The sequence below is a fragment of the Alligator sinensis genome, unplaced genomic scaffold (genome assembly GCF_000455745.1).
Source record: "Alligator sinensis unplaced genomic scaffold, ASM45574v1 scaffold465_1, whole genome shotgun sequence".
NCBI lineage: Eukaryota > Metazoa > Chordata > Crocodylia > Alligatoridae > Alligator > Alligator sinensis.
The window spans coordinates 2,731,603-2,756,106 of NW_005841979.1; the positions used below are offsets into that span (position 1 = coordinate 2,731,603).

At 42.3% G+C, this 24,504-nt stretch overlaps 1 protein-coding gene and 1 long non-coding RNA gene across 2 annotated transcripts in view; one reads left to right on the forward strand and one right to left on the reverse strand.

Moving 5' to 3' along the window:
* Positions 1–576: 576 nt before the first annotated feature.
* LOC112549852 lies at positions 577–24,504 on the reverse strand. The gene is made up of 3 exons (XR_003093412.1): positions 24,383–24,504; positions 22,846–22,951; positions 577–1,113 (listed from the first exon to the last, which is right to left on the reverse strand). It is a non-coding gene; the product is annotated as an uncharacterized LOC112549852 (long non-coding RNA).
* Positions 24,246–24,504, forward strand: part of CSRP2 (cysteine and glycine rich protein 2) — a 15,957-nt gene continuing 15,698 nt past the window's right edge. Inside the window, exon 1 of the mRNA XM_006021116.2 lies at positions 24,246–24,374. The gene's annotated coding sequence lies outside the window, so the exon portion shown is untranslated. The remainder of the gene's footprint in view (positions 24,375–24,504) is intronic.

Here is a 24,504-nt window from a genome sequence, read left to right on the forward strand (position 1 = left end):
TGACATGGTTAAGGGAAAATCATGCAGAGATACTGGAACTATTTTTATACCAACAACGCTGCTGAAATATTGTACAACCCTGGTGTTCTAGTAAGATTTTGTCCTATCCACATAGGCAAACAAAACTGTTACATCACAGTGGTAATACTAAAATGTCAATATAATTTGCCCCTTCACAGTGGCATAGGCTGGTCTAACATGGCTGAAGTCATAAAACAGCATTCACAAGAAACATCAAATTACACAGAAACTCTAATTATCTTATTTGTAAATAAGCTCTTGATTATTTTTGATGCACTGCTTTCCCTGTCTTTGGTGTTCACTCACTGCTTATAGTATTAATGTCATCAGCACAGAAATCCAATAAAGTCCTGACAAATTTAACACCCTCCCTCCCCACAAAAAACCCTCCCCCATATTTCACTAATGGAATGAGTATCCCTCAATTTTTTTAAAAAGCTTCTTAAGTGAGAACACTAGCGGATGATGACCCTTTTATCTGACTGGAAGGAAAGGTCTGAAATTTGTTTGGAAAAAGAGGGATCATATAAAGACCTATATCTAGGTGAGGTGAAATTGGTTTGAAAAAGTTTTCCTGGAAGAGAGTGATTTGAGTGCATGTCAGCAAGGCAAGGACAAGATAGAGGTTGCCTCAAAAGCTTAAGTGGCCAAGAAGCACACTTTGATGTTGGTAGCAGAAACTTAGCCTCAGGCTGCATGGGTTGCAGTGCATTTTATTAGCATACAGAGCAGCCCACATCTGGGCCTGGTTAAATGCCAAGATCTGGTGCAATTATCAATAGACTTGTTGTTGTTGTTGTTGTTGAACATTTAAGTAGGCAACCATAAATCCTCTGGATCATGGTGTACATGTAAAAGTACATGTAAGGTGTACAGGTCAGATGCCTAATGAATATCTGTGGCTGGCAAGCCCAATTCGAGAGTGTTGTTATAAGTTCCACAGATCCATATGTTGTCTGAGTCAGAGTCTAAGTTTACAGCATGCTTCTTTCTTCTTCCTCGCTTTACTTCTACCCTCTGGATCAAAGTTGCTTCATGTTGAGCTGCACCCAGTGCCAGATGTTCTCTCAAGATGTTGTTGAACCATGTGCTCTGAAATGAGATGTAGGGGGACAATATTTTTTGTATGGGAGGGGAGATTGTTTAAATAATTTGCAATATAAATGATTTGCTGTGACATCAGACCTTTGTTCATTGTCCATCTACCAGATGTTGGGACTGAGCCAGATTTCCATTCCTTGTTAGACAACACTAGAAGTGTTCAAGAAGAGACGGAACAGTCACTGTACAGGAATGATCTAGGCACAGCTATGCTTATGTTCTATTATGGGTATTTCCCATGCTTCTGGGCTTTGCTAGTTGCTCCCACCCCCACTTTCTGCTACGTGTGTCAGGATGCTTTTAAGTCTTCCTCAGAGGCATTGGGTGTTGGCTACAGCCAAGGCTGGGGACTTTGACTGGGATGTGCCAATGCTCCTGGTGGGACCAAAGCTGGAGGTTCCTAGCTGAGGCATCTTGCCCTTCTGCTCAGGGTCAGACTAATCACCAGGAAGGAATTTTACCCCATCGTCAGGCTGGTATAGACTGTGAGGGTTTTTGCCTTCCTCTGTAGCAGGGGGTGTGGCCCTCTACCTGGTGTCTCTTGAGCATATAATGACAACTTTTCATAGAAGCAGGACATTGGCTGCCATAGTTCCCCTGCTTTACCTGTGGCAAGTTAGGGTATTAGGTTTGTGTTGAGGGTAGTCTTATATAAAAGACTAAAGTTTAGATTATGGCTTGTATGGGATGGTTTGGATAGAGATGATCCTGCCTCAGGCAGGGGGTTGGACTGGATGCAACAGCTGGAGGTCCCTTCCAGTTCTTCTTGTCCATGAGTTTATGAAAAAAGCATTTTGAGTTTCTGAGATACATACCAACTATATGCACTAACAGTAATTAATCTTCTTATTGTAACAGATTATATCATAGATTAAATAAAGGTAGAAAGGATTTTGCTATGTTGGAAAAAAGCCATCACTGTACCCTGGCACTCTAGTCCTCTATCCAGGACTGTCAGAATGTAAGAAAACAGAAATTAAAGTTTGCTTAGCTCATTATGGAACAAAAGGAACATGAGGAAGCATTAACTCTGTCTTTCAATCTTAACTTCCTCAGAAGCAAGATTTGTTGCCTGTGCCAGTTGGAAATTTCCATATACCTCTTACCCTATCCCAAAGTAATAAAAGTCACATTTCAACCCAACAAAAAGTAGCTCTGGTGAAATCTTGCATTTAGGAGTATAACTTTATCAGCAGTCGTTAGGAGTAGCATATTGCTCCCTTTACAATTTATAGAGAGGGAATTCTTATGCTTCTTGATATCTTTCTATTGTTACATTTATAGTTTTACTATGTAAACATCACCACCCCAAACTTAGCAAAGAACCAGCCTCACCTGAAATGGCTTTTAGTTTATAGTAACCTGAGGGAGAGGGACACTTAGTTACATGGATGGATGGATTAGTTACACCTAGTTACGTGGATGTAAAGACTCTAGAACACTAATGCTATATATGAAAAGAAATCTTTGTAGTTTATGTCAGAGTAAGAATTTAGCTGCATGATGAGGGAGGAATAAGACAGCAAAACATACTGTGACCTACCATGGCCCTGTCCACCCTGGGCTACAGGCCTTCCAGCTACAACTTTGTTTCCATAGTGATGCTTAACCTCATAGCAGAATTCTAGCACAATTTGAATGGTCAAGATTTAGCCAGCAATTGGTCTTATCCTGAACTTTATATATCCTGCTATGCTGATTATATAACCTCTCAGGATCGCTATTCCTGCTACAAATAACTAACATGAATGTAAGTGAGTTAGAATAAGCTAAAATCTCAGCTGCCAACTTTGATAAATGCTTCAGTTTGGAGAGACCAGTATTTTGGCACCTCTCTTTTGGTTATATCTCAAAATAGAGCCAAATCTTTTGCATTACTCAATGCTCCCTGTGAGATGCTGAGTGCCTTCAATTCCTATTAATTCAAAGATCCCTTTTCTGACAGAAGTTTCTGAAGATATACTTACGATAAGGGAAATACAGGGTCCAGTTACTCTTATAACGTTCCTATTGGGAGTCTTTCCAGGTCTGAGGAAATTCAGCTCAGAAGCAAACTAGCAGACCTTCTCACACTGACGGGGTAATTTCTGACTCTATGACAATGAGAGTTACATAGTTCCCTCAGCACCAGAATGGCTCTGCTAAATTTGTCATGTAGTTGGAATGCACAAATTGAGTGGTGTCCACAAAGATAAAGTTCAAGAAAATGGCCTTAATTGGAAACCATTCTTTGAACATGCCAGAGAATTTAATAAAACTGACAAGCCTGCAATGAAAATGGTAGTAACTACAGTGACTAAGCCAATAAACAAGAAAATAAGTCTGTCAGTCAGCCAAATAACTGAGCAATAAAGAATTATTGTTTGAGCCTATTATTTTGTCTTTTATTTAGTATGTCCCAGGAGAGTCCCACTGGCTTTTATCTTGTATGCCAGAAGACCACCCTCCTGGCCATGTCCATCATGCCCCAACCTATTCCTTCAATAGGTTCCTTAAGACTTATATGGTGAGATGTTTAAGTCCTAGTCTTTTGCACATAATACTAAGAAGGAAGGGTACTTTCTCCAAGACACTATCCCTTTATTCTTGGATCCCACAGAGGTCCTCTAAGGACTGAAAATCTGTGGAGGGGTTGAGAAGGGCAGGAACAGGGAAAGCAAAGCAAAGCCATGTGCTACAGTGCTATATGGCCATCAACTCCACCGAGCTTCAGCTTCATTGCTAGAGAACATGATGAGGAGTAGGAAGCCCAAGAGCTGATGTATGAGCCCCTAGCAATAACTGATTAAAAATGGTCCTGCAAACCCTTACATGGTTTATGCACGCAGGTAGTTTTAGTGCATTCAGTGAGAGGGTGCATAAAAATAAAAGCTAATTGCATTCTCAAGTGTTTGCTGGATTGCACCCCGAGCAAGACAGCTCAACCACAGGATAGAAAGAAAATGTGTCTATGGCAAAAATGGATGGATAACAGGATTTGCACTAACTACTTTGCTATTAACCAAACAATGGTTTAGTCAAACATGGTAACCTTTTGATATGGGAAGCACACTAATTGCATAACTATGTTAAGCTACAGAAACTACCCAACAAAACTTCAGACTTCAAATGCATAAATATTCCAAATCTGCCAGCTCTTCTAAGCTTAGAAAATGTGAACCCAGAGACATGAAGTGAATGGTTTATTAGATTATTATACCTCCAGAGAGAAATGGAATATATGTTCTCCCTTACACAGGGAGAATTAGGCACTTGGAATGGGATTCAAAGCACTGAGGAAGCAGCTGCCTAAAATCAGTACCTTTAGCCTGCTGCTGCCTACAACTAGATGGGAGAAAAGGAAGAGAATAAGTCTTAACAGATGCCTCTCAGGTACCTTTTTCAGAAGTTCAAGGAGGCACCTCCATCTGCAAGGATCCACAGCTAGGGACCTTCTCCTGAAGACAGGTACTTGGACCTTTTCCTTCAAAGAATAGAGCAGGGCTTACTCTTTTCTTTTAAACTATGCCTGGAGAAGGTAGTGCTGATGCCGACACTGATCACTTCAATAGCATAGCTTGGGGTGGCTGAGTGAGGCGTTAGCCCTCAGCATCAACTATCAACTTAATGTGGGTGCAGAATGGCACCTCCTCGACTCCCAGCAGCAGCCGCAACAACCCCATGCTACAGCAACTGGGTACATGGACACTGCACTGCTGCTGTAGCAGCCACAGACAGAGCAGGCTGTACCAACAGCAGTCAGGGACTTTTTTGAGTCCCTGGAACAGGTCAGTGGTGGATTCTCAGGGTACAAACCCTGCTAGTTGCAACTCAGCATTACCTTATACAATAACCTAGGGGTTAGAGTGCTTTCCCAGGACATGGGAGGCCCAAGTTCAATCCCCCCTCTTCCTGGTAAGGTTCAAGCTTGGATTCCCTCATTTCCTTGGAATGTGCCCTAAGTAGTATGATATGCACTGTTCTAGAGTGAAGATTCTCTTCTCTCATAATGCTGTGCCTCTTTCCAGAAAATAATTCAATATTCCTTGGACAAGACAGACTATCCACTAAAGATTGTAAGACTCTACTGATGAGGGCATCTATTGTGGGGAGGGACTGCTAATATTGGGTCACTGCTCCAAAAACTGCTTTGGCATGTATTTCATATTAAATAGTATGGATACCTTACTGAAATAGTCCTGGCAGCAGAGATCAGAGCCAAGAACTCCCTTTTCCCTGGTGAGTATTCTTACCAGTAGGCTACACAATCAGACTCCATCCTGTGCCTTAGTGAATCTGGATTTCTTTGATGAACAATGGCAGTTTCAAAGGGAGGGGTAGTGACTATCCTGACCCAGACCAGTGCCCACAGCCTGGTCAACAGGGCACTTTCCCAGGTGGTGGGTTTGAATGCTTTCAGACAGAAGAAGGAATTAAATGGGCAAGTGCTCCGGCCAATAGGATATTCTATCAAGTGGAACTAGCAACACCACAGCCACCACATGATTAAAAGGCAGTGAAAGTTGCAACTGCCTTTTGTGAGGAGTCTGATCCTGTCAGTAATTATTAGGCACTCTATGAGAACAATTGCCAATCATGCACTTCAGGGACTTCGATGGAACAGTACCTAGTTCCCAGTGCCAGTAAGGATTAGGCATCAGATAGGCATTGAGCTACTCAGCCCTGGGGCAGTTTTTCTCTGGCAGAGGCACAACCTTAGACATCTGGGAAATTTCCAAGTCAGAAAGTAAAGCACCTCTGAAGGGAGGTTGGCTGAGCAGGGACTTGCAGGACTACATTTTGTACATCAGCATCTACATTCTGCCTAAAGCATATTCTTGGTTCTTAAGGACTTCGCTGAAAGTAGCTCCAAGTTTACTTATAGCCCAGACAGACAGTGATGCAAAACTTACCCCAATGACAAAACGCCATAACTGAACCACTTAAGTCTCCAACTATGACATTATTAAATCGAAACTGCTATTTGATGTCCAATGGACAGCAGCTCTAGTGACAACTGTTGGTCTTGGAACAAATAAATGCTGACATTGCAATCAAGAATGTACAATATTGCATCTGATTTTCAAAAGCCTCCTCCCAACATAGTGTGTGCACACACTCACATGCCTGTGTGCGTGCGTGCACATACGCACATGTACATACACACACAATTAAATCTTCTGAGAACACAGCCAAGAAAGAGAGCATGTAACACCGGGGTTCTCCTGTGATCAAACCTTATATATTCTAGTTAATCTTATATCAACAGAAAATCTAAAGCAAAATAAAGAAAAATGGTTTCAAGAAATGCATTGAGTGCCAAAAACTAAATGGAAGACTTTATCTCCTCTCAAAATAACAAACTGGTCTAGTTCCATGAGTAGCTCAGCAGTTCTGCAAAGAATATCACTTAATGCCAATAATAATATACATTTAATCAAATATTATCCTCGTACAGTGATTTACCATATATGACTCAAAGTTTCACAAATCAGACTATGCCTAATCTATATAGTAAATTATTTATAACCATACTGAAATTCTAAAATGAGAGTAATATCCTGCATCAGTGTTTATTCTTCCAGTATTTTTTTCTCATTCTATACCTAAAATAAGAAAAAAGAATTAAATTGTAACAATATTTTCTATATAAACAAAATTTAAAAGGTGTTGCTAAGGCTGACTGGAATAATACAGACACTTGATCTAAATTATACAACTAGGTCAATGCAACTAGATCTGTGCTCTTTGGAGAAAAAAAAGAGTATTCAAAATTGTTAAACAATGAAAAAGCCGTGCTACAGGATAACTTGAGTTACTGTTCACTGTAAGACTAAGAGGTCATGAACTTAAGCTAAGAATAGGTCAGACTGGGGGAGTTTCATTATATAGAGCAGGGATGTCAAAATTATCCAGCCCCAGTGCTGGATTCTGGGTTCACCACTGTGTGAAATGCTGTTGACTCTGCTGAGGCCTAGCCCAATATGAGTCATGAGCCTTTTGGCTGTGAACTGATAACATGCACAGTTTGAACTATGTATAAGTAAGTATGAAAGTGGTGTTCAAAAGTATGTTTATGGAGTACCTGTACTGAAACCTGAAGCAGTCAGGGCTGGGGCCAGAGTCAGACAAAAGCAGTCTTTTGTTCCCCTCTGCAGTTTCTGCCCTCCCCTATTTCCCTTTTTCCCCCTTACTGTCACATGCAGCTCACTTCCATAGTGTGCTTGGGAGGGGAAGAGTCTGAGTAGGGACTAACTTAAGAGGGGGAGGAGAGGAGCAGGAAGGCTGCACGGGGAAGAAGTTGGGGGGCCAAGAGGGCTACTTGACCCCCAACCACTATTTTCCCTGCTGTGGCACTGTGAAGGAGATAATTATATTCTACACCCGGAAATGATAACAAATGTATACGTTTTCCATATATAGAATCTAATTATTGGGGGGTCATCTTGTATTCAAGTAAATACAGTATTAATAAACTAGGAAGGAGTAGCTACTGGGGCAGTGGGCGTTGTTTTAAAAATGTAGATGGACACAAGAGGGAGAACATGCTGAGCCATTGATTGCAACTCAGTTTCTATTATTTGTTCTCTTATCATTAGATTCTTCTAACATTAGATTTTTTTAAAGCATTTGCACCCATCCCCTACAAAAACCACCAAACACAGTACCTTCTATGTTGACTTTTGATCTGCCCTCATACAAGGAATATCAAAAAATACAAAAGGGTTAAATGAGGTCTCCCACACCAGGAGTAATTTACAATGGCATAGGAAGCAGAGTTGGTGCCCAGGGCAAACCCTCTTAGGGAGAAGGGGGAAGGCTGAAGTTTCTAAGAGCAGGGGGACAAGGGCATGCAGATGCAAGAGTGTGGGGAGGGAACAAGGGTTCTGAGAGTAGGGGTGGGGAGGGACAGTAGTCTTATTCCAATGGGAACTCCTAAACAGGTGAGCTGTTGTCACTGCTGCCATGTGCTCTACCCATATGGCTGTTGCTCTTCAAGCAGTGGCAGCAGAAGCAGCTGGGGACCGTTTAGGAGTTCCCATCATGGGATATGCTGCCATGGCGCAGACTCTGTAGGTTGGGAGAAATCCTGGCACACAGGCCAGTTGTCCCTCTCGCCTACCCCTAGTTATACTACTGGAATTTTAACACACTAGGTGCTTCAGGTGCCTTATACTTCTCATAAAACAAGAACAACAGGGCATTTACAGAATTAAGAGGCAAGAAAGTAAAATATATAAAAAGAAATATTATTAATAGGGGTGTACTGATAGAGATTTTGGGGGCCGATACCAATAGCCGATTTTTAAGGAGGAATACTGGCCAATACCGATCCAATTTCCGATACAGCTGCATGCAGCTGGTAAGTCTGTTGTGGTGGAAGGGGAGGGAGGAGGCCAGCCTAGTCCAGCCCCCGCCAGGAAGAACCCAGCGCAGCCCTGGCCCCAACGCACAGCTGCAGCCTGCCCTGTTCTGCCCCATGCAGATCTGGGGGGCACACGCTCTCCTGCAGTGTGTGCAGGGGCAGAAACCGCCCCCACTTCCCTGTGCCCACCCCAACGTGCTGCGGCTCCATCCCACGCCCTGCCCGGGCAGTGCCTGCCCCAACCCCAGCCCCACTCCCCACAGGGTGCATTAATCTGCCCCCCCAATGCCCCTTCTCTCCCCCTTCCACCACAACAGACTTACCAGCTGTACGTAGCTGTCCATGCTGCTGGGCTGCACTCCTCAATGCCTGAGTGCTGTGCCGCAGCTGCACACATACACACACAGGCATTTATCAACCAAATTATTGGTCACATCAGGCTGACTTTCAATAGTCAATTCTCTTTATATTGGTGCTGATCCGGTATCAAACCGATGTATCAATGCACCTCTAATTATTAATGCAAATAAGTAATCAGTAATCACTGGTAAACCATTAACCATAGATAGTAGTGAGACAATTAGCTTAGTAAAGGTAGGAAAGGATTAGACGCATATGGATTAAAATGGCATCTGATAGTCTGGTCGCAAGAATTGCAATTATAAAAGCTTTCAACTTTTTCTTTGCGATCATCAGCATGAATCGATTAGAATTTTGCTTTGCTTTAGAAAATTATACAGCATTCTGTCATTTACACCACTTGCAGAGAGAGGACAACATGATTTCAGCAGTACTATGACATATCACACTGGCTGAGGATTTACTCCAGGAAGCTGGGCAAGGTAAATGATGGGACTGCTCTGGTGAGCTTTAAGTTCCTATAAAAAATGTTAAATCCCTCTCCTATAAAAGGACGCTAAGTGAAGGGACATATTGGGCCCCTACCCATCTATTACTGAGTTTCCAGTCCTGCGACCATGGTGGGAATGTCCTGTCCAAGTGAGCACACCAACACACACAATCCAGCAACACAGCACAAGAAAAACATGTAGTCTGGCACACTGGAAACAATACCTGGTGCTATGCCCTGCTAAGCTAGATCTCACTGCCAAACTTTGAATGAACAGATTGAAAACAAAAAGTTAAATTTATAGAAGAATTTAAGGCTAAAATCCTCAAAATTTAGGCACCTAATTCCCTGCAGCCAGTGAGATTTATCATGCCTCATCTGCAATTTTCAAAATTCAACTATATGGCTATCTGCATTTAATTCCACTAGATGCCTAAATACTTTTGAAAAACTGACCTGTCAAAGCTCTGGACGCTATCATACTTGAAAATCACACTTAGGCTTTTAAATCACTTAGGCACCTTTATAATTTTACCAAAATGCTGAATAGGTAAAGTGAACTCTCATTCTGGTGAGAGAGGAGGTAATCACTAATCAATACATCAGGGGCTCCATAATTTACAGAATCTTCTCTGAGTGCAGGGGTGTCACAAGCCAGTGGTTACTCCTAGCACTCATTGTTGTGAACGTTTGCATTTTCAGTGAACGGTGTAAAAAAAAAGTAAAGTTTTAGCTGATTTTCTTACTGTTTAGAGAGACAGATTCTAAGCTAATTTAAGTCAACAAAGGGTTGGCATTAACTTCAATAGGCTTTTGAATCAAACGTCAGAAAGTAAAAAAACTAAGAAATACTGGAATTATCTACAAGACTAGTTTTAGTCTACCTTGTGTTTATTTGTAATATGAAATCATTGTATGCTGTATTGGATTTCAAATAAATGCCTTCTTTTTAGTCAGAGCTGCTTAATTTTGATTTTGTTAACATTTTTGGCTATGAAAATAAGACTAAACTGAAAGCAATATCTGACTGCAAGACAAAACAGAAGGAACATACATGTAAATACATCAAAATAATTTAAAATTCACATTTCAGGCACAGATAATTATTTGTATAACATTAACTAGTTTTAAAGGAGTGTGCATGACGCCTGAAGGGCTTAAAATGGCTTTATTCCGCCAAATAAGTACAGCCTGAAATTAAAGCTCCTTGATTACAATGTAAATTAAACAGATATTTTTGCTTCACAAACTCTAACCTAATATGAATGACAGTTAATATAATAAAATACTGCTTCCTGTAATCAAGCAGTGATTTTTATATTTTTGCTCCATTACTGTTTCTACGAGATAGTCCACTGAACTGTGGTAAGTGCTGAATATGCTCATTGTAGTCAACTGAATCAAAACAGCTGAAGTGACTGATAAAAAATGAAAGACAAATCTGTTTGCAAAAGGAATAGCACTGATATAATAATCCTTAACATCTTAAAAAGTACTATACAAACTTTACTTCTTCAAACTAATACATGTCTCTGCAATTAGCAATGGGATCAGTCTAGGTACTATCCAGTTTGGCCCCAAGCTGAACAGCATCTCCTATGCAGTTGATTATTATTCCTCCCACATTGCAGAAATGGGCAAAACTACCAAAGAAAGGGATTTAAGGCTTGTCCAATCCCACTGAAGTTAATAGGAGTCTTTTCATTGTACTTAATGCATTTTGAATCTGGGCCCCCTCTACCTGTGCAGGTAAAGGTCCTATGAGATCTAATATGCAATTCATACAATTGAGCAATACACATGCATGGCAGGAAGCGCTATTGTGGAATTGCAAATTATTGTCGGTGCAGGGAGAGCCAGATCTTCGGCTCCCCCCACACCAGCAAGAAACAAGGTCCCACACCAGGGAGACCAACGCACCCCAATTAAGGGGCTCCCAGCTGTGGAGCCACACCATCCCCAGGGCTGAAGAATCACTGCAGGGGCAATCCCCCCTACCCTGGGGGAGCAGAGAAACCCCTGGGGTCAGAAGATTGCTGCAGGGGTGATACCTCCCTGCCCAGGAGTGCAGGAAAACCCCCAGGGCTAGAAGATCACCAAGATCCTCTGGCTCCAGGGGTTTTCCTGCATCCCCAGGGCAGGGGAATCCTCTGTCCCTGGGCATTTCAGCCCTCTGGGAAACCCCCAAACCCTAAGGATTGCAGCTACTGTGATCCCTAGGGCTCAGGGGTGTGGGAAACACCCAAACTCTGGGAATCACAGCTGCCATGATCCCTAGCGCACAAAGGTTTTACATGGGACTGGGAACCCTGCTAACTGATGGGACTTCCAGCCAGAGAGAGACCCTGCTACACATGCAAATTAAAACTTGATAGCAACCAGCTATAAAGTTAGTACACATTTTCAAGGTCTAACTTTCTAGCTGGTTGGAGCTTTTTATTGTGTGATAGGTACTTTGCACATGTAGCTGCTCTCCACATAACTATGCAATTAACCAGTTTATTGCACAATACCTGTAACATGTAGAGGGGGCCTTAGACTAAGGAATTGGTCTACAATTAAGAAAGGGTTTGCTTGTATTGCCCACCAACCCTCTAGGAGCATCTGTGGCAGCAGCTCCAAACACCAACTTGGGAGTAGAGGCGCTCCATGTATCACCACTGCCCAGGGCACAGAGCTGACCTGTTATGTTTCTGCTCACTAGTGCAGCTTATACCAGTGAGTGTTCTTTGTCACATCAACTTAACCAGTTCCCTGACTGGAATGAAGTCTATCAGAAAAGAGCCTTTGACAGTGTTTTTCACTCTTCTAACCATGCCAGCAGAACTTGTAAGCACCAACAAAGCCTCAAATTGAAAAGGGTGTTGCCAGAACATACTAATTAACATGTTAATAGATGAAAGTGTGACATGACCTGTATTGAACAGGAGCTGCCTGTACCTGCCCACCATTCAAACACAGAGCCTACTTCACATACACAACACCACTCCGCTACCTTTCAAATTCCTTTACCCACTTTTACATTTCCTTCACACTTACACATCGGATGCCAATTAATACTATACTTTCACTTGCTCATCATCAAACTCACCAACCTCTGGTTGTGTTAAAAGAAGACAACTTTTACTTAAACTATTTTCAGCTGTTTTTATTAAAGACTGTTATTCTGAATAAATTATAATGAGTATGATAGGAGTTAAAAGCAAGAAAGACTTTGTTGTGAATTGTATAGAAGACTATTTAAAATTCTGCTTTGTAAATTCTGCTTGTAAATCTCCATGAACTTCACTTCTAAACAAATTATTTTTGTATTCAAGAGCTATACTTTTTCAGGGAAAATAAAGAAAAACGTTGATGGGGATAGAATATAAACCAACCAGTTGTTCATTAACTAGACAGTAAGAATAATGCCCCTTTGGAATGTATAAAGAGAACTATCAGAATACAGGAGAAGTATTCTTGCCACTCAAGGGACATCAGGACTTAAAAGAAATACTAAAAAGCTTGCATCTTTTTACAATTTTTTGTTGGGAGGGTGATGCTCTTGGGGGTGGGAGGGAGGGGAGGAGGGGGAAGGAGGAAGAGGGGTTGTGCATATTCAGCCAAGTAGCTGAAGCTATCCAATTAGGTTTTGTTCTAAGAACAAAAAAGTTTTGAAAATCTAATATTAGCGTAGAAGCAGATTATTTCTCTTTAATATCTCCAACATCCATTTTATCCTCCCGACAGCTAAAACCCCTTGTCAATATTCTGATTGACTCTTGTGTTGGTTACTACTACCTCCCAATGTACAGCCTTCAAATTTAGGCTCCTTGTGCTCATCTACAGGCCCTGCACATCTATTTCTCTATATTCATATTATTTTAGTTCCTTTTACTCCCCCATCTCACTTCTTCTCCCATTTCTGCTGTGACTCAGCCTTCTTACTTTTCTGTCTCCTTTTTCCACTCTGGGCATCACGCCTTCTATTAGGCTTATGGCATTCTCCCTATTTTCATCCACCAAGGACCCTCCCTTATCTATGGAGTGACCCTTTAATTAACAACTCCCCCCCACCAACCCTGTAATACAGATCTATATAAATCCCTTTAGTTCTTTCATCTTTTTTTACATCAGTGTTTTGTAACTGGAGACATGTGTTATACAGGCTCTGTTTTGTTTTGGAAAACTGTTTTTTCCATTGCAGTGTTACATGTAATGCATTATGTAACCATTATAAAAGGAGCAACCACTGTAAGAGGAGTGCGCTGATAAAGACAGTTAAGTGAAGTGTTGAAAATCAACCACCAACAGCACAAAGAGGCCCCGAACACCCTCATAGCTGTCCTACTGCCGCAGGTCCTGTGCCAGAAAGAAAGGGTAATTGCCAAGTGTGTAATCAGAGTGACCATAGCTAGTTGCAGCACTGTTCTTCCACGCACATCTAGTTTTGTCCTAATAATTTGGGACAGGAAGTTGTAAATTATCCAGCTTTAGCTGTCAGCTTCTGACAATGAGGGATCACAGTAGATTATGTTGGCCTATATATTAATTAACATTAGCTGATTGGCATATAGTTATAGTAATATCTGTAAGCATTCAATCTTGATATACTCTTCCTGTTGGGGAAACACGCACAATCTATGTTTCCACAGTATATTAATTATCTATTTTTACTGATACAAACAATTAATTAGTATAAGTAATAATTAAAAGACCTCAACCAGTGATTATAATTGTAACACTGATTTAACACTTGAAGGTTATGACTTCCTACCTTACACAACACTGATGGAAACAATTAAGTTTAAATTATGCCCCAAAGTGCCTGGGAAAAATCCAGCTACATGGTATCCTATAATACCAGACAGTAACTCTCATACCAACCACTCACAACAGACATCACTAGCAGGGCCAAGGTGGTGATCCTCCCCCTCTCTGTGACACTGCTCAGGCCACAGTTGGAGTACTGCGTCCAGTTCTGGGTGCCACACTTTAGGAGAGATGTGGACAGCATTGAGAGGGTCCAAAGGAGGGCCACTCGCATGATCCGGAGACAGCACGGCAGACCCTATGAGGTAAGGCTACGGGACCTGAACTTGTTCGGCCTTCACAAGAGAAGGCTGAGAGGGGACCTGGTGGCTATCTACAAACTTACCAGGGGGGACCAGCAGGGAATGGCAGAGACCCTGTTCACCCGATCACCTCCCGGGGTAACAAGGAACAACGGCCATAAGCTGTTTGAGAGTAGGTTCAGGCTGGACATTAGAATGCACTACTTCACAGTCAGGGCGGCTAGGATCTGGAACCAACTTCCAAGGGAAGTGGTTCTGGCTCCTACCTTGGGGGTCTTTAGGAGGAGGCTTGACAATTACCTAGCTGGGGTCATATGAGCCCAGTATTCTCTCCTGCCCAGGGCAGGGGGTTGGACTTGAAGATCTGCTTAGGTCCTTTCTGACCCTACATCTATGAATCTATGAATCTATGACATAATACAAGCAGAAAGAGGGAAGAGTTGCTCTTGGTATGCTCCTCCTTCCAAAGTAGTGGCATTCATATTAATCGCCCCCTTTTCTGAACTGTGTGTGTACTTTGTCAACCCCAGTGGAAGTCATGGATACACCAGTACAGTGTTCAGGACCACTGGAAGCCTACTGTTCAGCTTGCTGTACCATCAGGAGGCCAGAGACAAGTGGAGATAAAACTGCTGTGTATGAAGCATTAGATCTTCAGAATCTGGGCAGTTCTTAGCTCCATACTCTCAGTCAACATCTGGACTGGAGACCATACCCCTTTGCTTTTGTGGGAAGGTAGTTACTATGGTTATATAAAGATCCAAAGACCAAAAGTCATCCTTCGTTTTAGAAGGAGAGGTTCCAACCTTCAAGGGACAGGACAGACAATGGCGAGGTGCAGATTACAGATAATTTTCAATACTTCTCTTATGTAATGGTTAAATAAAAATAACTTATTGTGAAACACAAAATCCTTTTGCTTCGAGGAGAAAAACAAGAAAGCCCTGTCTTCAAACAGTACCTATTCCACTTTGCCAGGTAATTAATACAGTATAATTCATCTAGCTCATCTGTGGCTTTAGTATTTTTTAGGATAAATGTTCTTTAAAAGTGTCATATAAAATAGAGAACATACATCTTTCCAATTTTTGCTACTGTGAATTAAAAATTAAATACTTCTACACTCTACCATGATGTATATTTGCCATGCCTGGAATCTGTAACTTAATAAGATGTTACAATAGGCCTAATGTTCCCTTTCACATATGTGGGTAGACGCAAGCAAAAACATTATGTGATTTCATGGAGCTCCTTCAAAGAAAATGTGTGTAATTAATACTCTGTGGTTTATGAGGAAAATAAATTACAGAGCACCCAGTTTCTTGAGCTTATTCATCTTGGGCCCTGGCACGTTTTCTAATAAAAATCCACTTGCAGAATTAGTACCACTTCCTTTCCACAGCATCTCCCCTCTTTGGAGGAAGAAGGCAAGGGTGTGATAGTTGTAAGGCACAGACAATGGCATCATTGTACCTAAGAAAGTCATGCTGCCAGGACAGGGGGAGACCAAGAGGAACAGTGTGGAGACAGCAGGGATCCACAGAAATTGTCTGATTTTTCCAACGGAGTTTCACAGATTGCTGAGAGAGTGACTCTGATAGAAGGATGCAGAAAATCCACTTGAAATTCCTTCCAGGTTTTACAAAAGCTGACAGTGGGCAAGGTCCCAAGATCTGAAGTAAGGCTATGAGGGGGACTGGTTATCAGCAAAATCAGGGTGATGAAACCAAGCCTGAAGCAGGGCTCTCTGACTTGCACACAAGGATTGCGATGAACATCTCTACACTGTGGTATTTTCTTTTATGTTTCCTGCTCTTATCAGGACATGAAGCTACATGCAGTGGTGCCACAGTGTTGTATGGAGTGTAGGCCGCACAAACTGGCAACCAGTTTGTGGAAATAAATGTCGTAATTTTATTTTGTTTCAACCTCTCATTTTTCCTCTCATGGATTTAGCATCACTAATATGTACTCTCAGGGAATGCCATGTCAGATACTGTTGGCTCACTATGGGGTCATTTCCAACAGTCAAGGAGCAGCAATAAAGAGGCAAAGTCAGGCCATTTCACCTTGACAAACACTCTGTGTGCGCCATGTAATATTAAGAACTTGACCCTACTCTCCTTAAAACAAGTAAGGGCACTACTGGAACCAGTTATGTCCCCAAATTTTGTTTTGCCGTGAATTCTCTTAGGCAGAAGGCAGGGCAGCATGGCTGCCTTACAGAGAGGCATGAGCCTCTCATTCAGAGAGGCATGAGCTTTCATAGGCTACAGATTACTTTGGCGAGCAGATACCCCACTTCCTGCAAGTCCATTCATAGCATCTGACAAAGTAGACTGTAGCCTATGAAAGCTCAGGCCTCCCTAAATGAGTTCATCTATAAGGTACCATACTGCCCTGCATTCTGCTTAGCTTCATACTAACATGCCTCACTACCTTTGTCAGTTACAAGCTCTGTACATGTTTGAGACCACTTAAGCCCTCACAGAGGTTCCTCCATGGTGCAGTGTTAAAAGCAATCTGGCCATGTCAGTATATAGTTACTAGTCAATCTTTAATAAGGAAATAAAAAATTTCGAAGTAAAATACTGCTCCCTGCCAGGAACGTGACATCATTACTACTGCGGGTATTAGTGTCCCGCTGAGTTGGCATCTTTAGATGGAAAACCTTTTTCACTAAGCTTTTTTAGAGATCTCTGTTCAAAACTACAGGACTTGGATATAATAACTTCGATAATTTGCTGGGTTTATACGGCTGAATGGCTGATACCATCAGCACCAGTGATCTACATTAATCCACTGCATGCATTTAGGATCATAAACAAATTTTGTGTCTCTTTTATCCTTGTGGGTTTTAGATAAGGCTACAAAAACCTCAAACAGGGTTTAAACTTTACATAAGAGAAAGAGAGAATAAATATAAGATCTCTGTCTCTTTACAACATGTATTGTAAACAGTTGCTTAAACAAGTAACTTTACCCCACTTGCACTTCTCTAAATGAGAAGTTAAACAATTTACAGGAATTTAGGGTTATTATAGTTCCGAACAACCTTAACTGAAAATGTTTCTAAAGCCTACATCTAAGGATCATAACTTAGTTTAGATATTACCATAGACATAGTCCAGGAAAAAAAATAGACTTTGATGTTGAAAGCTGGTCTGCAGGTGTGGACCTCTGCATACAGGAGCAGATCCAAGATATTACAAAGGGGAGTGCAAGAGCAGTGACTGGTGCTGCAGGAGGGCTGCAGCCCTCACTCCCAGTCTCCTCCGCCCCACAACTTTCAGCAGTGTGGACAGACCACACCACAGGAGCAGGAGTCAAGGACTTTTTAAGTCCCCAAAGCAAGTAAAAATTCTCCACCTTTCCCACTCTACACAGAGGTACATCCTCTCCCTGCCCCTTGCCCCCTCTCCCACCTGCCACTGCCATTGTCTCTACTGTCCCAGGGGCAAGGGGAGCGCCAGAGATGCTCCTGCCAGGCTGCATGAGAGTTGGGCTCAGCCTAGGACAGAAGCAACAGCAACAATGGCAGCAGGCTGGCAGGGAACACCCAGGGGGACCAGGGAGTGAGGGGAGCCACAGGGCAAAGTCCAAAAACAGAGCCAAACCAGGGTCAGAGCCAGAAAACAGAACCTCAGGAAAAACCAAACCCCAGAAATAAGACAAAAAACAGGGGAACTAGAGTGCAGAAACCAGGAGGCTTGCCAGAACAGAACTGGCGGCTGGCCTGCAGACCCAGGGCCCCAGCTGGTGGTGCTCTCGGCAGCCAGTCGGGATGCTTGCTGCTCCTAAACTGGGGCAGAGTTCATTAGCTGGGGTTTACTGCAGGTGTGGTTGCTGCAGTACTTGGTTCAGGCTGGCCTGCCAACTCAGAGTCCCTGACACCACTGGTCCCAGGCACCCGATCAGTGGCCCTGAAAGTACTGGACCCAAGACAGTCTGCCTGGTCAGTGTCCCTAACCTGTGTGCTCACAGCATACCTAAACCATGCAGATGTGGGTGTTTTCCATCTCCTTCTTCCATAATATGGTTTCTACAGCATCCAGGTTCAGATCTCACTCTGCAGTATGGTCATGAATCTGTCTCCTGCATTTCAGTGGCACTTACTTCATTTATATATTTATTTATTTAGCCCTTCCCAGCAAGGCTAAAGGCAGCTTATGGTAAGTGAAAAAGAATACTTATAAAGCATGAAAATGACACAACTTAACTGGGAAACAGAATATCAACATAAGACAGAGACCCCCTAGCCCAAGCAATATCCCAGCCTAGCTAAATGGCCTGGTCAAATAGGTAAGACTTGCAGTGCTTCCAAAAGATGTTCAGGCTTAGGCTTTCAGGTTCAGGCCTCAAGTGGGAGAAAGACCCAGAGATGAGAAGTACTTGCTGAGAACAACCTCCCATGCATTTTCCCCAGGATTGTTCTTGGCTCACCTTTGGGATCGTGATGGGGTGTAAAGAAGTGAAAAAGTGGTCACTTAGGTACATAGGGCCCAAACTATTTGGAGCCTTATAGTCAAAACCAGCACCTTGAACTGCACCTGGAAAATAACTGGGAGCCAGTGAAGACTCTTAAGTTCTGCACCAGCTGCAGCTTATGAACAGTTTTCAAGACAGTCTCACAGAGGTCATTGTAATAATTCAGCCTCAAGGTTACAGAAGGCATGGATGAGGGTGGCAGATCCAAATATGAAAGAAAGGGTCACAGCTTCTTACCATATAGACTTGGTGAAAGGTGCTCCCAGTCACCACCTCCATCTGGATATCCAACCAAAGCGGGTGGGTGGTGGGGGAGGTAAGCAAGGGGCCAGGGACCAAAAAGTAGCCCAGTGTAGAAGAAGAGGGGAGCAAAGAGTTCACCCTCCATGCTGGGGCCAGTGGCTGGGTATTCCCAGCCCTGGAGCTGTGCAGGGAAAGTGGACAGAATTTCCATGCACTGGTTTGACCTAAATTGAATGAGTGTGATACTACATAGATCTGGGTTTATCTTAAAATGGGTTCTACAATTTTTAGACCAGTTTGTGTGCATGGAACTTCTGTTCAGTTACAGGTTTAGACTGATTGCTGGTTACTGAGATCAGGTCTGTAAATGTAAGGTTGTCATTGAGACGAGCTAAATTTAAATCTGATGGCCATTTTGAACCCGATTTAACTTTCTGAATGTCTGTACTTAGACACAGTCCCAGATCTTTATACAGTGAATGCTGTACTGCAGATTTGTTTATTTCTGAATAATCTGTTGTTTAGGATATTAGAAAAATAATAGCAGTTTGACACACTACTATAAGAAAAGAATTGGTGATGGTGCAATTTATAAAATCAAACCAGGATAAAATAATCCCAGGTGGGTGGAAAGTCACTGTCTTTAAAGAATGGGTCAATAAAAGATGGAGACAGTGACATACACCAAGTGTTCTTGAAGCAAACTAGGTCAATTTTGCAAGTGAAGGGTGAGAGCTGCTAACATGACTTCAGTTACTTTTCAAAATCCTTCATTACATAGCAAGGAAATAAGGGAGGAAAAGAATCATACTTATCTACCCACAATCTAACAAAGTATTTGCCACCTCCTTTAAAGCAGCAAAAAGGAGGCATTAAATGGGCTCAATTTTTGTTACTTAAAATTATTTTTCCAGTTATTAATTGCTGAACTCAAAATGACAGCAGGATCCAGGACTTTGGGATTTTTATAAGACCTGTGCTTTTGCATCAAGGTTTACCTAGGCTTCCTCTCCAGGTGTTGTACAATGGCAACTGCTAGGTTTTTTTCTCTACTTAGGTTACGGAAATTGAGGGGATTGGGCCCAAACCTGGCAGGATCCATATTTTGCCTACATTCAGTGTTTGGGAAATAAAGCTCCCTTTGAAAAAAATACTCAATCCAATTTCAACACCTGCTTTTCACACACACACATGACCACAGCATATTTAAATGTTGATGAAGCAAGGCTTTTCCATAATTGTCTATTTGACTGGACATATGCTCACTGTCTCCTTCACTGAAGCTCTGCAGGATTGACTGAAGAACGGTATATTTACAATGAATAATTAAAAACATACTGCAGTCTTGACCGTCATTATATACATATATACATAGTATGACAGATGTATATGGGAGATAGTATACTGAGACAAAAGAAGAAAGGGCAGGAAAGATTTAGAACATAAGAATGTCCATCGATAAACTGGAAGTAAGAAGGACTGGATATTTTTAGGGGGGAAAGGGGAAAGATTACTAATATTAAAGGAGACAAGGTAGTGGTCAGACAAAGAATTCAGTAATGAGGAATGAGTGGAAGGGTTCATTCAGGGCTGCACATGAAACAAAGAGGGATGGGCAATCAGCAGCACACTATTATTCAGATGCAGAATGTATTTGGACTATAAAGTCTTCCCCTTTGCAAGGTTCTTCATTGGAGAGAAAAACTTGATTTGCGTCCACTTAACTGGAAACTTACATGGATCACAAATTTCAACAAAAGTCAACTTTCTAGAGCAGAGCAAAGTGTTAACAAAAATGGGTCCTGATTGCTGTTTGCAGACCTGTGATAAAATATGGAGTTATACAAAATACTCAGGTCTACAAGACTGTAATGTTGTTGCTGTTTGTTTGCTTCAATAATTAGAGGGTATTTGTGTGCAGGCACTGGTATGTCAACAAACTTATGCTGTTCCCCCCTCTTTTGTATTTTAGAATATTGACTGACAATATATCAAAGTGCAAACATTTCACCTTGGAATTACTACTGTCAGCGCCCTCACCTCAAGTCACTCATCAGCATCCTGCTATCGAGCAGACATCCACATACTGTTTGATCACTCATACTGTATCAGTGTCAGCACCTATTTGCAACAAGTTATTAAAAACAGACCAGATGAACTCTGAATTTCTTTGTTTTAAGTAGTTTCACATTTTAACAGACCTGTAATGTCACTTTATTATAATTCAGACTTACTTTCTTTATTTTTATGATAATTTTTAGAAAAACATTATCAAAAGGAAAAATCTATTAGCATCTGTAGGCTACCTACGGAGAAGTGATAAATATTTTAGCTCCAACATGTGAAGTCTGCAGCAACCGAAACAAACATTGTCTGAAGCAACCGAAGTTCTACCTCTCTGTCCTACACCTCATTTTATTCTCTTGGAGCAGATCCTTTCTCCTTTTGCAGTCTCAATGGCATGGAAGCAAAAGCCAACCAACCGTTGCTTTTGTTTGTGTTTCTTTTTCTTAAAGTCTATAATACATGCAACCAGTTTTGAGCCAAATTGCCTCTTTTCCTCATGGTAAGTACTGCCTTCCCCCAGAAGGAGATAATCAGTTAAACTTCTTGTGGACTAAAGTACTAAGGAATGTGTAAGAGGGCCCTTCATAACTGACAGACAATGAAAAAGAAATCATTGTAATAGGAGAGGCCAGCTAATGTTAATTCTTGTTATTCACATGCTTTTTTTGCACATAACTTTTAATCTTACAATGCAGGCAGTCTGACCCTTGAATGTATACTCGGCAGTCAGAGCCAAAAGTTTATGTAATATGGTGTTACCTAGGTTAATGCAATCCAAACACAGAGGACATGTGTTTGGATGTATTACACTAGCATCAAAAATGACATTTCACTCTAAAATTATATGTAGCTCTTTCTTTTTGTGCAAAATATCCATGAGATAGCTTTCTGATTTTCAGTAGCTGAGAAAGAAGTCCCTGTACTGAAATAAGATAGAGAAGGTCTATATTTATATAAATAGTCAGCTGACCATGTGTTTACTTAAACAGAGGTAAAGGTTAACCTGGTCTTCTATCTGAGCAGAGAAAACGTTATGAGGGAATAAAAAAAAAAAATCAGAAAAATAATCACAGGCCTGCAGGCATTAATGAAAGGGCCATGTTTTAAAATGGTTGAAGCATGGCTTCCAAAGTACTGTTTTCTCTCCAAAAGAATCACTTTGACTGTTGGCAATCATTAAAATAAGAATTAAAATAAAGTAATCATTAAAATAATACTCAAGATACTCAGGGTTAGAATTACACTTTGACTCTGGTGGGGGTCTGCAAAAAAATTGGGCTGCCCATCATGAAGCCCTAAAAAACTCAAAGACCCCCCAGGTTATTATTTTCAAATTGTATAGGGGGTCTCTCATCTCTTATGGGGGGGCTCAACCTTTCCCCCCCTTAAGCTGCCCCATAATTTGAATCCTTAAAATACTAATATTAGACTGATTTGTGTTGAACTAATGATTCAGTATGACACTCTGGGGTGCTTGCCTAACTGGCAATGCCGTCTTTCAAATCAGAAATGACTATGATGTCATACATATTTCTGAGCATTAAAAATCCCGTGTTTTTTCTATGATTAAGCTACAATTTGGTCCTGCTTTGAGCAGGAGGTTGGACTAGATGACCTCCAGAGGTCCTTTCCAAACCTAACTTTCTATGATTCTATGAGTTTCTATGAATACTCACAGTTTGTCTCCCTACTTTGAAATGTAGTTATTGCTTATGGCATCTTTCACTTCCTCGTTCTCCCTTTTCCCTTTACCTCAGGTGCTGCATCTCACTCCAGAAGTACCTGCATTTGAAGATGCGGATCAAGTGAGCCGTGGGCATAAACATGCAAGAAAACATCTTCTTGGCTGTGGAGCCAATAAGACAAATTGGTTTGTCTTACTGGCAAATCTCTCTTAGGGACAGGTGACAGGTTACTTTCTTTCAGAAATGCTGCCATAATAAGAATGGTTAGCTATGTGCATAGCATAGGTGAAACCATATTACATTGCCAAGAAAAAATACAAACTGTTTCTGCTTGGTGCACTTTTTTGCTTTAACTTGTTTTAAATGCCTGGCCAGATTGCCACCATCCCTTTGAAGTAGGTGTTGTACTAAAGGTGCTTGAACATTTACATTTACTCCAGGTTTGATATAGGCTGCTTTGTAGGAAGAGAGCTGCGTGCACAGAAAGAAGTTGTTTTACGCTGGTCACCAGGACTTTATTTTAAGGTGACTTACTGTCTCTGCCGAAGCACCTGTTGGTTGCTTATGGGTGTTAAAAAAAAGACCCCCACCGAACCCACATCCAGATGACTTATACCCAGTCCAGGAGGTTGAAATAAAGCCCTAGCTGTGAGCACTCCTGTACGGGAGATGGGAAATGGAGATACACAGCCAAATACTTCCCAAATCCTGGGAAGAGGCCTGAGAGCTGCCAACCGGGACTGGAGCCAAGAGGCCCAGCTTCTGATTCTCATCTCACTTCTCATGTGGACATGTGCGTGTGTGTCAGACCGTGTGTGTATGAAAGAGAGAGGTATCCAGGTTGTAGCCATGTTGGTCTGGAGCACGGGCTTTCAATCCCTGGGCCGGGCCACGATGGGTCAGCTGCTGGTTCACAGCACAGTTGGCTGCCGGACTGGAAGTGGCCGTGGACCAGCAAACCGTGGCCCCCCAAAGCCGGGCAGAGAGGCCTACCCGCCTGCCCAGGGGCTGGGGGTATCCTTACCCATCTGTGACTGCTGGGCCGCGGTTGCCGGGGTTGCAGCATAAAAACTGGGAAACCCTGGTCTAGAGGAAAACGCAATCAGGGCTCATGGGACAGAGGTGATTTCTTTTATTAGACCCACCAGATTTTTGCAAAAAAAGAAAAAAGTTCTGCGAAAGAAAATTTAAGATTTTTGGTTTTTTGGTAAAAGTCTTGCTGGCCTAATAAGAGATACCACCTCTGTCCATGAGCCCTGATTATACAAGCGAGAGGAAGGGAAAGCCGCTGCAGGGGCAGTGAGTGTGTGTGGGTGTGAGAGAAACTGTGTGTGTGAAAGAGAGGAAGAAAAAGACCCTTCTGGGGCCGCGCGTGTGCTAGAGCGCCTGGAGGAGCGCCGAGGAGAGAAAGCCCCCGCGGGGCGGGCGGGGCGAGGCGGAAGAGGAGTGCCCCGCTCAGGCAGTGCTTGTGTGAGAGAGGCGAGGAGATAAGGCCCGTGCGGGGCTGTGGGTGTGTGCAGGTACGTACGTGTGTCAAGTGTCCGTGCACGTGAAGAACGAGGACTAGAAACCCCCGCCGGGCTGCGCGCAGCATCAGGTCGCGGGGGGCGAGGGCTCGGGCCCAGGGCGGGAGCGGCTTGGCCGGGCTGC